The 15,093-nt window shown below is 43.6% G+C and overlaps 1 long non-coding RNA gene across 1 annotated transcript; it reads right to left on the bottom strand.

Moving 5' to 3' along the window:
- Positions 1 to 2,033: 2,033 nt before the first annotated feature.
- On the bottom strand, positions 2,034 to 9,036 carry LOC121106116. The gene is made up of 3 exons (XR_005838865.1): positions 8,833 to 9,036; positions 3,324 to 3,644; positions 2,034 to 2,229 (listed from the first exon to the last, which is right to left on the bottom strand). It is a non-coding gene; the product is annotated as an uncharacterized LOC121106116 (long non-coding RNA).
- Positions 9,037 to 15,093: the final 6,057 nt, after the last annotated feature.

The following is a 15,093-nucleotide window of genomic DNA, read 5'->3' as shown; positions in this document are numbered from 1 at the left end:
CCTCAGAGACACACACATAAAAACATACACTGTACGTACTAAATACCTAACTGCTTCTCGCACACATACACTCACACCCACACACCTCACATCACACAAAAACACACCCACCTATGCCTCCCAGGCTACACACACCACACACACGTCACCCACCACATGCAGGCTCTCCTGCCCACTAATTTCCCCTTCATCCTTTGAGATCCACCTTCTTCAGGGAGCCCTCCCTGATACCATGACTGCCATACAAAATCAGGAGGATCTCGAGGGATCCCACACAGCAATCCTTGCCCTACCCATCATTTCTGAGTCCGAGTCTGTCTTCTGTGGCAGAAGGTGGGCTCACGGCGGCCGGAGCCTGTTTTCATTCACATTTGTATCCCCTGCTTCCCCCTGCCACCACCCTGCACGGGGCACAGCACTGAATAGAATTTCAGTAACTGTTTCTGGAACAAGTAAGTTCTGCTATTTCTGTGATAAACAGCCCACTGGATTAGTAAACCAGCATAGCCTACTGATTCCAGACAATCGGGGTCCAAACACTGATCATTATAAGCTGATGCTTAACCTTGGAACGGTTTGCTGATCGAGAAGAAGCTGTCACTAGTAACTCACTCCCGGCTGGCTGAGAGGATTCAGTGGGGTTTTACACATACGGAATAGTATACACTGAGTACTTAAACAAATAACATTATCAATCATTACACCGGCGACATAAAGCCATGCAGTCTTTTGTTAGGAAAAGCCAACCCTGATATCTGGTCTACCCAGGGAAAACGCTGATTCTCCCACCTTCCTGGGTCTCTCTCTTATCTCAAACAGTCAGGTGTCCTGAGCACAATGGATTCCAGAACAGCGATGCTCCATCCAGTCTAACCAGCCCTCATCTCTGCTCCCAGGTGGACGGAGCCCTCAAAAAGCAGACCTACCTTCTGGCTCAGATCCACACGAGTGCATGCACTCCTGTTCGTAACTACAGTCTTTGTTCTGAACCCACACCAATGCCCGTTTAGCATTTTTGACAGATCAGTTCTCTCTATTAGGAGACTTTCTGAATAAATGGAAAACATTTCCCTGTAGCCTGCCTGCACACTTTTTTTTTTCTCCTGTCCTCTAATTGGGAACACGTTCAAACCTCTCCAATTCCTGTTTGCTTCGCAGTAAAGATTTGATTTCTTCCCTATTACAATTTTCTTTTGAGTCAACACGGGCATATTGGGGGAAAGATTATAGCTAAAGGAGAGGCTGAGAGCAGAAGAACATACAAGTGTGTGAGTGAAAATCAGGTTAGCAGTTCGTGTCTGGTATGATGCCAGAGCGAGGGGGATCCGGGCAGAAGCCAGTCTGGGTCATAGCTGTTGGCAGCCCTCCCGATGGCTCTGCACTGACCTCCTCGTGGCCCAGCTGCTTCGTGAGAGATCGGCATCCAAAATTGCTGGCCATTTTATGCGTTGCAAATGCTGTGCATTATAGCACATGAGAGGGGCAGGGATGGCGGGGCTATCACAATTTTCTTGCTGAAAGGCTAAGTGGGAAAGACCGTGAGGAAGCCAAAGCAAGCACAATTCCACTTTAACTTGCTGGGAATACTTTTCATTCCTCCTTTCTGCTCCCGCTTCATTCCTCCTGAATGTGCTACCTTGGGCATTTCCAGCCATCATGGGCACCCTCAGTCCTGATTCAATTACATTGCTTGATATTTCATAGATTCAGAAGGATTGGCCTAAGAGGGATTAGGGGCAGGGGTGGGGGGGGTGGAATGATTTCTGTGTGCTGCTGTCCCCACACGCTCACATTCCCTCTGAGGTTACGAGGCCCCCCAGGGAAGCTGCCTGGAGCTCAGTCCAGCTGGGTAAAGGAGGGGAAGACTGCATCCAGTAGGAATCAGGGTCGGGCTCCAGCTATGGGCTCCAGTGTGTTTCAGCTGAGCACCTGCTGTTAGTAGGCACCCCCCTGGGCACTCAGGATCACTTCACCGCATGAGCTATTTCACAAAGGAGTGGACGGTCTAACCCTATGGGACATGGATGCATGCGGCTTTGCTTTACATACAAACAAAGATATCAGCAAGAAACGGCACCTAAGCAAGGATCGGGAGGGCACGGTAAGTACGAGAGATACATACTGAATGCTTGCTCTGGAGTAATCTCCTTGTCCTGGGGCCTCCAGCCCATTGTGCTGCCATGGTGTCCTCATGCTCTGCTTTACCAAGGACTATAGCAAGCAGGAGAACTGGAAGGAGGTAGAAGAGGAAAGTGAGTTATGAGCAATAGCTATCACACCGCTCTTTATGATTTCCAAATGTGACTTTGAACAATAGGCACTGCATGCCTAGGGTACCCCCCAATTCTACAGTACAAAAAGTATACGGTGAAGGGTAAGTCCTGTCCGCCCCCAGCCCCAGCCGCAGTTCCCATTCCCAGAGACAGTCTCAATGATCTGCTCCTTGTTACTGCCTCCAGAAGTGTTCTGAGCATACGAAACACTCGCATCTCCGTACTTTGCGAAGTGCTTTAACACAAACAACAAAGCATGCAGACTGCCAAGGACTATGTTGTGGCAGAAGTGTGATTATATTGGATTCTCATGACAAACAACACCATGCAGCTCCCCTTCGTTGAGGGAGCCCGGTTATAGGCTGGTTTAGCCCAAGTCAGCAGCCAAGTAGTTCTTGGATGGCTATGTGACTGGATTCGTTTGCAAGGGCTGCTGTAACAAACTGCCACAAATTGGGTGCCTTAAAAGCAACGGAAAATTATTCCCTCAGATTTCTGGAGTCAAGAAGTCTGACATCAAGGTGTTGGCAGGGTCAGTACCTCTGGGAGCCCTTAGGGAGGATCTGTCCCGGGCTCTCTCCTGGCTTCTGGTGGATACCAGCAATCCTGGCCTTCCTTGGTTGTGATAGTATGACTCCAATTTGTTTCTGCCTTCACATGGCCTTCTTCCCTGTTTGTCTGCTCCTGTGTCTACATCCAAAGTTCCTTCCTTTTATAAGGACACCCACCATTGGATTTAGAGCCCACCCTAAAGTCTTCCTGGTCACCTCCCCAACCAGCCTCCTCCACACTGTTCTGTCTTTTGTGTTAGCAGCAGGCCGGTAAGCCTAAGTTCTAAGCCACCTCTGAGAGTTCCTTATTTTTCCCTGGGTATCTCCCCTGTATACATGACATATACGTATTAAAAAACCTTCTGTCTATCTTTCTCTTGTTAATCTGCCTTTTGTCACAGGGAGCCCAGTTGAGAACTTAGCAGCGTAGAGGAAAACCCATTTTTCCTCCCTTACAACTTCATCTCCACTGAATTAATGAAGTCTACAAAGCCCTTACTTCCAAATAAGGTCATGCTCACAGGTTCCAAGTAGGCATGAACTTTGGAGGACATTCTGCAACCTTAGCGAGTGGTGTCATCCCTTTCAGCTTCAGTGTCTGCATCTGTCCCTCAAAAAGGTCCTGTGGGGATGAAGTGAAAAGACCCACTAAAGGGGCTCAGTGCCGGCTTTGACGGTCAATGAATGTTAGTCTCTGCTGTTGCTGCCATGTCCTTGAGGACATCATCTTCGTCTTCATCATCCACTGGAGTGACGGGATCAGTGAGAGATACAAAGAAGGACAGCATATGGTCTCTGCTCCCAAGGAGTCTGCAGTTAGCTGTGGATGCCACATAACATATCTTAAGTAAGTAATGTCAAGCTCTAGGCACCATTTGGAGCTGCAGAGGAAGAGAAGACCAGTGTAGAAGTGGTCTGAATAGATAACACAGAAGGCACCACACGCCAGTAAGCTTTTGAAGGATTCTCAGGAGAAACATGGGCCTCTGTGGAGCTGCTACCTATGCCTCAAAGAGAGCACCTCTTCATTCCCAAACCACAGAAGTGGGCCAAGGGCACCCAGTCCTACCATTGGTGACACCCACATGGCTTATTACGGTTGGAGTCTGAACTCCTGATTCTGAGGGGATTCCACTTCTGCCTTGGAAAAGCACACCTCTGTCTAAAATAACACTATGTATCATTTTGGTGAACGGTCTGAGATTTGGGGTTCATGGGAGGTAGAATCACCTGACTTCCTTTACTACCTCAAAACTCAAAGAACTTCAGTCACACAATGGATGGGGCTCACCCCTTCTAAATGTGCAACCTCCGTGCAGTTTGCGATGTGAAATGTACGGAGCATGGCATTCAAATGCTGCTACCACAGCTGGGAAGCCAGAGGCATTGGTGAAGATCTGAGCAACGGAAAAGACCAGAAGTCAAGAGGGTATGTCACTTAACATCACGCTTGGGAGCACGCAGTGGTTCTTGAAGTGACAGTGCAAATGGCACTTGTAGCCCTCACATCTGGAGAGAACATGGCAAACCAGCCACACTGTCGGCCATGACTGCACACTTCTGAAGTGTTCTTCTGAGGCAATTGTCTTTCTTTTCATCTGTAGAGGGCCTTGCCTTTCATGTTAGTGTTGTAAATAAGATGAATCCTATTCATCGTCGAGTAGGGGCTAAAAAGCAAGATTGTTCCTCTAATAATAGATTTCCCTGGGAAAAGTAATCTGATTGGCTTTCTTTGATATGAAATGAAAGATAAATTGACCCAAATAATGTGTTTCCCTCTAATGCACTGAGTTAAGGCAAAGCATGATACGGTTAGTGGTTGTCTAGCAGTGGGTTATATCCTACTATTGGGACTTCAAAAACGGGATGTTTCATGCTTCATAGACCAGCCCCCCAAAGCTTCCATACACCCAGCGTATCTTTAGTGTGCCTAATAATCTTAGCCCAAATTCTTGGTCCTCCAAGCAGAGGTCAAGCATACAATGAAAACATAGCCAGAATTTCCTGGAAGGGTTTGCATATTAACTCTTTCCCACCAAATAGCCAGTTTGTAGACGCTGGTGTTCATTTTGAAAATATGCCTGCTGTAATCTCTGGGTATGGCACAGAAGGGCAAAGACATTAAGAGGAAGGAGAATGTTTCTTTAAAATTCCAAGGTGTAGAGGAAGCCCTTGACAATCCTTTAAAAAGATGAAGGACCTCCTCCTCTCTGATCTTTGTACCTTTCTCCTGCTTCCTAGTAAAATTATAATGGCAACAATAACGATGGGGAGAGCACTAGGAATAATAATACAATGAGGTTGATAACTAACATTTCCAGAGAGTTTCATATGTTAGGTACTGTGCTAAGTGCTTTACAGAGATCTTCTCATTTAACCCTGTCAACAGTGTAATCAAGTTAGTACTATTATTATCCCCATTTTACAAATTAGTAACAGAGACCCAAGGTCACATGGCTGGAATTCAATCTCGGCCATCAGCTCGGGGCCTCATGTCCTTTGATAGTACCCCGTGCCTTTTGCGTCCTTCTGATGGTGTGGAATCCCTTGAAACATGTGGACAGAAAAGATTTTTGCGAGGGCGGTGCCACCTAGAAACCTGGTTGCTAGCGAGGTGCGAGTTAGACCACAGCACGCGGGAATCGCTGCCCACTCTTGTGATTACTGAAGGGACAGTCTTTGCGCCACCCCTGAATATGGGCTGACCAGTGCTGCCCAGACTTCTCCCCTGTGTCCTTGGTGGATTTCCAGATCCCCAGCACCTCCCCCAAACCTCTGAATGGGAATCTGTGGTTTTGCAGGCACCCAGGCGATTCTTGTGATCAAGGAAGATTGAAAAACACTGAAGATGATTACTCAGAGCCCGGGGGCCTCACGGCAAATAGAAGTTAAGTACCAGGAATCAAGACTATTGTCCAAAGATTTTCAGGTCACCAAGTGTCCCAGTTAGCCTGGGACTGAGAAGATTCCTGGGACATGGGACTTTCAGTTTTAGAACAGGGACAGTTCCAGGAAAACCCTGCTTCTTTTTCTTTCTTTCTTTTTCTTTCTTTCTCTTTTTTTTTAAGATTTTATTTATTTGTCTTTCAGAGAGAGAGAGTGCAAGCAGGGGGAGCGGCAGGCAGAGCAGGCAGAGCAGGCAGAGAGAGGAGGAGGCTCCCTGCTGAGCAAGGAACCCCATACAGGACTCGATCCCAGGACCCTGGGATCATGACCTGAGCTGAAGGCAGCCGCTTAACCAACTGAGCCACCAGTGTGTCCCCCGCCCTTTTTTTAACACTCTGGATTCTTTTTTTTTTTTTTTTTAAGATTTTACTTATTTATTTGAGAGAGAGAGCACAAGCAGGGATGGGGAGGGGCAGAGGGAGAGGGAGAAGCAGGGAGCCTGACTCAGGGCTCAATCCCAGGACCCTGAGATGATGACCTGAGACAAAGGCACTTAACTGACTGACCCACCCAGGTCCCCCCAAACCCTGTTTCTATCATAAAACCACACCATTCTTGCCATAGCCTCACATGACCCCAGAATGCTAAAACGATTTTCTTTCCCAATAGAATCCAGCTTCCCTGGACTTTCAGGAAAGCCTTGCTGAATGCAGTATTACATCTTAAACTGTGTATTACTGCAAGCCCTATTGGCCTCCCAGAGGTATTTGCGTTTTTTAAAAAGAGGGACTAGAATTTGTTTTGCCTCTTTCCATTGCAGCTGAAGTTACAGAGTATCTTCAAAAATCAACAGTAAAACTTATAGCTGCATTTCAGAAAAGTGACACAAATACCTAATTTGCAATGTCTTTTAAGTTTGCTAGAGAAAATAAAACTTTACACTGTGCTTTCCACTCGTCAAACTCAGATATGAATTCTTGTTGTCCTTTTAAAATAATTTTCATTTGGGGGCGCCTGGGTGACTCAGTTGGTTAAATGTCCGACTCTTGATTTTGGCTCAGGTCATGATCTCAGAGTCATGAGATCAAGCCCCGAGTTGGGCTCTGCACTAAGCAAGGAGTCTCCTTGAGATTCTCTCTCTCTCTCTTCCTCTCCCTCTGCTTCTCCCGGTCCATGTGTGTACTCTCTCTCTTTCTCTCTCAAATAAATAAATCTTTTTAAAAATAAAATAATTTTCATTTGTATTTCATTTTCTTTGCTTAAATTTGGTACTATAACATTAAGAAAAAAATCTTTCCACCCAAATCTGGAAGCCAAATTTAAAAAGCAAGATGGAGAAGTAATTAAACTAAATATCGCATGTAGATTTAATCCAAATTCCAAAGCAGAGTGGGGCTTTACAAAAAAATAATTATAATAAAATATAAGCAGAAGTAATGGAATGACTCAAGCCTGTGAGGTGACACTTACTAGGGAATTTGCCTCAAGGTGGCCAGTGAAGTAGACGTCTTAGACATGACTTTTCTCCAAAGCCACTAAGTCCACAGGTGGAATGAAAAGGTAAGGTGTCTGCTAAGGGACCTCGACTCTGGAGGCCTGAGTTCAGTTAGAAGAGAAACAGTCTTTCTGGCTCTTTCTAGTGCTATTGCTGAAGTCTAGTGCAAGGTGGAAAGAGGACAGGAGCCCCAGAAGGAAGGCAGTTATAGCACAGTGGTTTCCAGGCACAGATGCCCCCTTCACACTGCCTAGGTTCAAATCCCAGCTCTCCCGCATGTCTGCTGTATGACCTTGGGCAAGTTACTCAACCTGGCTTTGCTGGAGGTAAAATAGTAATAATATCTACCTTACAAGGTTGTTGTGAGGAGAACTTGTAAGCTAATATGTATAAAGCACTTATAACAGGCCCTGCCGCTTAATCAGCACTGGATAAGTGTCTGCTTCTATTTAGAAGGATAGTGGTAATGAGTAGTAAATAAGCCAGAGATCTGATCAGAGCATAATGAATATAGGCAATAATATTCTACTGTAATTATGTAATATGATAAATATCACTACATGGGCAATCATAATATAATGTACAAATGTAACAAAGTAACAGTCTGTATGCCTTACATATATACAATGTTACATGTCAAATTTATTCAATTTAAAAGAATGGAAGAAATCTCTACAGCTGTATCTTCAGCACATTGCTTAACTTAAAAAAATGCTGTTTGCAGAGCTGTCCTGCTGGGTACCCAAGGTGGGGCTTGTCTGAATTCACTGACAAATTTAAAAAATTGGACACTGTAGAAGGGTGCCTGGGTGGCTCCATCGGTTAAGTGTCTGACTCGTGATTTCAGCTTAGGTGGTGATCTCAGGGTCATGAGATCAAGGCCCATGCCTGGCTCCACACTCAGTGGGGAGTCTGCTTGAGATTCTCTCTCCCTCTTCCTCTGCCCCCAGTCGCACGCACTCTCTCCTCCTTAAATAAATAAATAAATCTTTAAAAAATAAAAAAATAAAAATTGGACACAATCCCATAAAAATGAAGATATCCAGCTGTTTTTGGCAAATCCCAAGATCTGGCCTCACGAGGCGACCATTCTGCCTGGCTGCTATCAGCTGGAGGTGGGGTCAGCTCAGAAATGGCATGCGTGCTCCCTGATTTGTCACAGACCCCGCTCGACCTGCTTCACGGCAGGTAATTGAATTTGCAATACTTATTTTGAGGTCAGGATCAGTACACATGGTCCATGGGCCAAATCCCGCCCACTGCCTGGTTTTGTAAATAAAGTGCTATTGGAATACGGCCACACTCGTTCATTTACGTGTTGCCCACACTGCTTTCAAGTTGTCACAGCTCAGTTGAGCAGTTCCAACAGACCACCTCGCTCACAAAGCTTAAAATATTAATTCTCTGGCCCTTCCTGGGAAAAGTTTGCCAAATCCTGCTTTTTGATTGTATCTTTCCATAGGACATATGCTTAAAGATAGCTTATTTTTATATTTTAGACACTATCCAGTGCATTTAAAGTTTTATTATTGTTGTTTAGAGGGATACTGAATTAATCAGAGAGCCATTACCCTGAATCACAGAAAAACTGAAACATTTGGGGGCTTGCTGCAAGTGACCCACTCACCTCTCCTGGTGGCAACGTGCCGAAATCGCAGGAACAATTCTTAAATCACAAGACGAACATCAGGCAGTGTCATCTTCACAACACCGCCTCGAAGAACAGACACTCTTAAATTTTGCTATTGATTATAGAAATATTTTCCTAGAGCACCAAATGGAATGGTCATTTCCTGTTTCTTCACCTTGAATAAAGTGAATCTTCTTGCTTCTTCACTATGAAACTAAAACTGAGTAAACGCATAAAAATCAGTTTATGTATCATGTAATCATTAGGAAAAACATGTAAAAATTATAATAGTAATGGATCACCATTTCTGTTCTTATAAAGCTTATTTTTCTTCATAAAGTAACATTATTTGACTCAAACACTCTGACATATACATCACATGTTTTATATATTATTTATACAGAGACTTTATTATTAATTCTGCCATAAATTCCTACAGTACACAGTGTGCATAGCTGACCTCCCCTTTGAACTTGAAATACCCATGTTACTCATTCTTGTAAGATAAGGCAACAAGGCTTATCCCACACAGATAGACTTCAAGTATTACCTGGGACCTCTACCAAAGTAAACCACTGAGTTCCAGTGATGTTATCTACTGACAACTCCTTTTGCATTTGGTTCTGGGGGAATTAATTCATTTAATACAATGTGGATCCATTATTTGTCTCCTTCAAATAATGATTAAATGGAGTCTCTACATTTTTTTCTCAGCAGGGACTGAGGAAGGCAAGGAATTTTTATTAATATTCTGCTAGATTCTTTTCATCCCCAGGGACATCTTTTGCATCGTGACTATGGTGTAGAGTCCGTTCTGGAATATGTTTCCTATATACTCCTGCTTGCAGATTCTGGCACATAAAAAGTGCTCAATAAAGATTTGTTGAATTAATGAATGAGTGTGCTGGGAACAGGGATTGGGAGGGGTTGAAAGCAAAGGCCAACCTTGCAGAGAGTTTTAAACATGGGACAAACTTCCAGAACTACTGACTCGTGTGGGTAAGAGAGAAGTGCCTTAATTGCCTTCTCCCTCCCCCACCCCAACCTCTATCCCCCACCCCCCATTCAATCAGTCATTGGATGAGGACAATCCTAGGAGGCAAGGTAGTTCTCTTTATTCAAGGCATTCCTCAAAGGGGTTGACAGTTGAAAGCTGCCCACCAATGGCACCCCCACCAGAAGGGGTGCATTCATTCCCACAAGGGATCTGGAAGGCCCATTACAGTCTCTACAACATGGCGGTTGCTCAATAAATATTAGCCCAGCCCTATAAATAGTCCCCCAGTGAATGAATAAACAAAGAACTCCCATACCAGTTGGTAACTGGCATGCCTGTTTATGCTTAGTCATTCTAAGTTGTTCTTGGCCCTGTGGACATGCGGGGAAGGAGAGAATATTCCTTCCCTGTCTTCTGCACTCATCAGTGCCTCCACTTTGCATACAGTAACTCATTTAGTCTCCTCATCAGGAGTATGGGGATAATACTAGTACCTCACTCAAAAGGGGTATGAAATGAAATAACAGGCAGAACACTTAGAATACAGCCTAGCATGTAGGAGGGGTTCTTTTTACCTCTCTTTACTCCTGACTGCTCAGAACCACTGTATGGTCTCCCTGAGCTCTACCTTTCCCTGAGAGTTCTAAGCTCCATAAATTTCCTGACCTCATCTCATCTCAAGTGTCCCCTCTTTCCTCACGGCTCTCTTGGGCCATCAAAACAACCCGAGTTTTAGCTCTCAACCACTATTAGTATGCACCCACGATCTGTATACACAGACAAGTAGTTTTTCAAGGCTGATATTTCTCAGAGAGTATTCAACACTCTGAAGTGAGTAGTTGGGTCATAAGCCAAGTGTGTGGTGTTTCCCCCCCCAAAACCCATTTTAAATGCCAACTCTTCCAGCGTCTCTCATTATAACCTGTCTCTGTCCACCTTGAACTGAATTACCACATGATGTGATCATTTAAACTTCACATCTGCAGCCTTCTGCAATATACATAAGCCAAACTCATTTGTGTATAATTAAACCAATCACAGGCATATTAGAAACACATGTTTACCAATTAGAATTGTAAAACGATAAGCCGAGTCTCTAGCATCTGTATTACTCTTGACAGGAGGGGGGGATATTTTATAAACTCATGAACAATTTTTAAGTGGCCCAGGTAAGCCCCCAGAAACTGTTCTCTGTCTGATACGTGCTCTTTGCTTTAAGATAATTGTTTATACCCTAGGTTCTCAACTTGGGCCACACACTAAAATCATCTGGAGAACTTTTAAAATGCTAAAGCCCGGGTCACATATCCACGGTTTCTGATTTAATGGGCCTGGGTGCATCACAATTTTTAAAGCTTCTCTGATGATTCTAATTGCAAAGAAATTTGAGAATCACTGCTGGATACCGTTGTCAAATGAACAGGATTGTTCAATTGATCACAGTTTCATTCTTTTATACACAGTGCACCTTGACCCCTAAAGACAAAATATCTCAAAATTTTCAACAGCTGTAGGCTCTACTGTATACCAAGTGATGTACAGGGAGCTATGCATTTCTAGAATATTCTGCACTCTGACATATTTTGGAATGTTCCATAATTACACCACTCTGTAATGGGTAAAGAAATGTTCCACTAGACATAATAGGGATTATAGGAAAGAAAGAGGTTCAGAATTTATTTATAGAAATAAATAAAATTAATCTTTATTTACTGGGGATTTCTCAGAAACTTTAATATACTAATGTGCATATAAATCCTCAAGAGCATTTCCCAAGCACATTTAATACACAATCTTCCCATCACTCCCTCCGCCATCCCAGTGCTTCATAACATCTTCTGGAATATTCTGCCGAATACTTTGAGAAACACTGATTCAAAGGGCTTGTGTTCAGGCAAGAGGAAAATGGGAGAGCTGAAGGACAGGACACAGAGCTGACACCCACAGGACCTGACTCTGCATTGGGAACAAGGGTCCCAACTTCTAAGAAGCCAGCCTGAGAAATTGATGGATTCTTTTCTACTGTTGCCTATTGTGACTGGCAGCAAGATGCTTGGGTTGCTCAGCTCCACCTGCAACTGGGTGAGCAATGTCTTTGTCTCCCAACCCCTGAGGGTCATAAGGAGGTTCCCACGTGTGGGAACTGTAAGTTAGCCGCATGGGACACTCAGTGTTCCCACGAAGAGAGGGTGAGAGTCAACGCCAGGGTTTGGGGCTCTTCCTTGGCCAGGGCAGACAGAAAAGCAGGAGAGAGGGCATGGTCCTATCCAGACCCAACAATACTGCTCTTTTGACCTCTACCAAATCCTAGCAGCATGACCTGGGCCAATGTTCTCACCCAGAAAACAGGGATATATAATATCTAAATGTCCTCGTGGAGATTAAATATGACCACATAAGTGAAAGGGCTGTATGGTCATTATGCAAATGTTGGCAATTATTTTTATTATCATGGTCATTATCATCCATAGGATTCTCTCGCGGAGTCTAACTGAATAATAACCCGGGGGCAACTTGATTTGAGAATCCATAACCATACAAAAGTTTTTCTGCTCGTTGTTCATAAATGTTGCAAAGGCAGTGAGGGAGGGAGAAAAAGAAAGAGTAGGAGGGAGGGGGAGAGAGATTTTTAAAAATGTGGGGATCCAAGAATCTTCAGAAGTATTGTTTTACTTGTTCTCCTCTGAGACCTTGAAAGTGAGCTGAAAGTCCACATCATTCCACTATTTACTAGTCCGTTGTCTCCCACCATCATTTCAAATGCATCTTATTGACAGATGGCTCCTTTGGGAGAGCACCTTAATGATTAATTGAATAGAAAATACCACTCATCTTTCTACGGACCGGCACTTGTTAAGCAAGGCTAAATTGAAGCCACGCACACGAGTTGACAGAATATAAACAGCAGCTTGTTTCCCTTTAGATTTTCCTCGTTGTCCCAATTCTATTTTTGCAGACACGCTGTGAACAAGGCTGGGGGAAGTGGTTTCCACCCACCTTAACCAGAGCTCCGGAGTCCTGTGGCTAGAGTCTGAAGCTAGAGGCTTCTAGCTTCTAGATTCCATCTTCATTTCAAGTCATGGTTCTTTTCATGAATAATCCTTCTTAATCGACTGTTTCTCACCCCGTTCCTTTTGCCAGTTTGCCAGTAGATGCTTTTAGCTTGTTCTCTAATTGGCACTGTTAGCTCTCTGTTCCTTTTATTGTGCAATTTTGTACAAGATATGCTTGCTTTGTTTCCCAGTAAGCGGCTTCCCTCCCTTCCCTTCTACCCATCCTGTGTGGAAAGCCTCCCTTTTTTCTCTGGTGTCTCTTCCAGGCTAGCTGACGCCTGGCTCTGCACGACCTTCTGTCTGTGATGCCCTACCCCCACAGAGACCCCTCCTTGGAGTTTTTCGTTTCGCTTAGAACATCCTCTGTGGTATTGACCTCATATACCCCAGCTTGCTTGAAGGGATAGAAATATGCAAGGCTTTGAATGGCTTAAGTCCTAATACATATGAGAATGACATCTTTCTGCTTGGTAAATAGAACTGTGCTGAGTACCCCTGACTTCCAAGCTCCTAACAATAACCGAAGTAGCAGTATTTCCATGCTAGTACGTGGATGGCTAGATGCCATCTCATTAAACCTCCCACCACTCCTCCCCTGCGAGCCTTGCTCAGAGAGAAGTGGGTGGTTGAGCAATCTTCTCTTCATTCAAAGTCAACAGGAAACAGGCAAGGGTGAAGCTTCATTTTCTGTGAAGTGCCGAGAGCCATTGGAAGCCTTGAAGTAAAGAGAAACTACTGTAAATGCTTTGAGGACTTAAGGCAATATCTTCAATCCATAAGCTCTGTAAAATATAAGGGAATCTATTATAAAATGTAAACAGCAACATTACAGTTTGGGATTGTCTACAAATTAAGCATAAATGTATACACGGAGCCAAGTGCACCCTGGCTGGGAGACCCCTCTCTCCCCCCCCCCACCCTCAATATCTTCATTGATTCCCTCCTTCCCTTCACTGAGGACACTACTCAAATATCTTAAGCAAGGAGAGCTCGTCAGAACTCCTCTTTTAAGGAAACATCCAGGCTTCCCCTTTCTCATCACCTTATCTTGCTTTGCCTTTCCATTTAACACCTGTTACTACATGTTTGTCAGTGTCCTCTCATTGGAATGTAAGTTCCATGAGACAAGGGATTTTATTTATTTATTTTTTGTCTGTGTTATTCACATAGGGTGGTGCCTGGCATACAGTAGGCACTCATATATCTATAGGGTGAATCCATCAATGAATGACCACATAGAACGAAGAATCATTAAAAGCAAAGTGATGTTTCTCTCCTTTTTTCTGTTCCTTTTAGTGAATATTCAATACCTTATAAAAAGGAGTGAAGATTATCATTCAAAAACAAAAGAAATAATTTTTAAAAAATGATAGACCAGGGTAAGTTTAAAGAATAAAGGAAATACTTTAAGATGGCCTTGTGTTATTTTAGTCATGCTGTTGTCTGAGATGCAATGTGATATGGGGGAAAGGCTGGGGTCGGGTGTGAAAAATCAAAGACTTAGACCCCAGTCCCAGCTCTGTTATGTCCATGCTCGGCACCTTTGATTCAATCCCTTATCTGTTGAAACTCCACGTCTTCATCTGCAGATGAAACTAACAATTCCTACCTTTGCAGGATTATGGTGAAGATCAGCAGTGAAATCTACAGTTGCCTGGCACACGGTGGGCCCTCATTAAACTGAGTTGCTATTATTATCTTGATCTAAATTTCATGAGTGATGTTTCCTTATTTAATTCAAGTAGTTGGTAGCATTTAATTTGTAAAATCAGCATCAAGAAGGACATTTTTAGCTTTGGACAGTAACTGAATCTGCTTATTACCATTGAAAAATAAGTTCATTCTGTTTGCAATTACGACATTAACGTAGTTGACTAGTAAGTCAGGCACTATTTTACCTTGTTGATACGTGATTAGAAAATTTAAATGAACAATCGCAAACAGAAAAAAAAAAAAAAAAAGACAGAAAGAAAAGAAATACGTCCTAGCAGCCTAGCTCACAAAAGGAGCCAAAAAGAAGGCCGAAGCTATACAAATGATCCCCAACCTTGGAAAAATGACTCAAAGTACAGATTGAACTGACAGTAGGCTTTTATAACCGACCAGTTCTCTAGAAGCTTGGTTCTTTTTCTTTTCTAAGTATTCCCCTTTCCGGATATAATTTTTCCAGTTGTATTGAGAAATAATTGACATACATCGCTGTATGTC

This window comes from Ursus maritimus, unplaced genomic scaffold (genome assembly GCF_017311325.1).
Source record: "Ursus maritimus isolate PB19 unplaced genomic scaffold, ASM1731132v1 scaffold_30, whole genome shotgun sequence".
Classification (NCBI taxonomy): domain Eukaryota; kingdom Metazoa; phylum Chordata; class Mammalia; order Carnivora; family Ursidae; genus Ursus; species Ursus maritimus.
The sequence above is the reverse complement of the archived record's forward strand: the minus strand, read 5'-3'. Positions and strand labels throughout refer to the sequence as shown.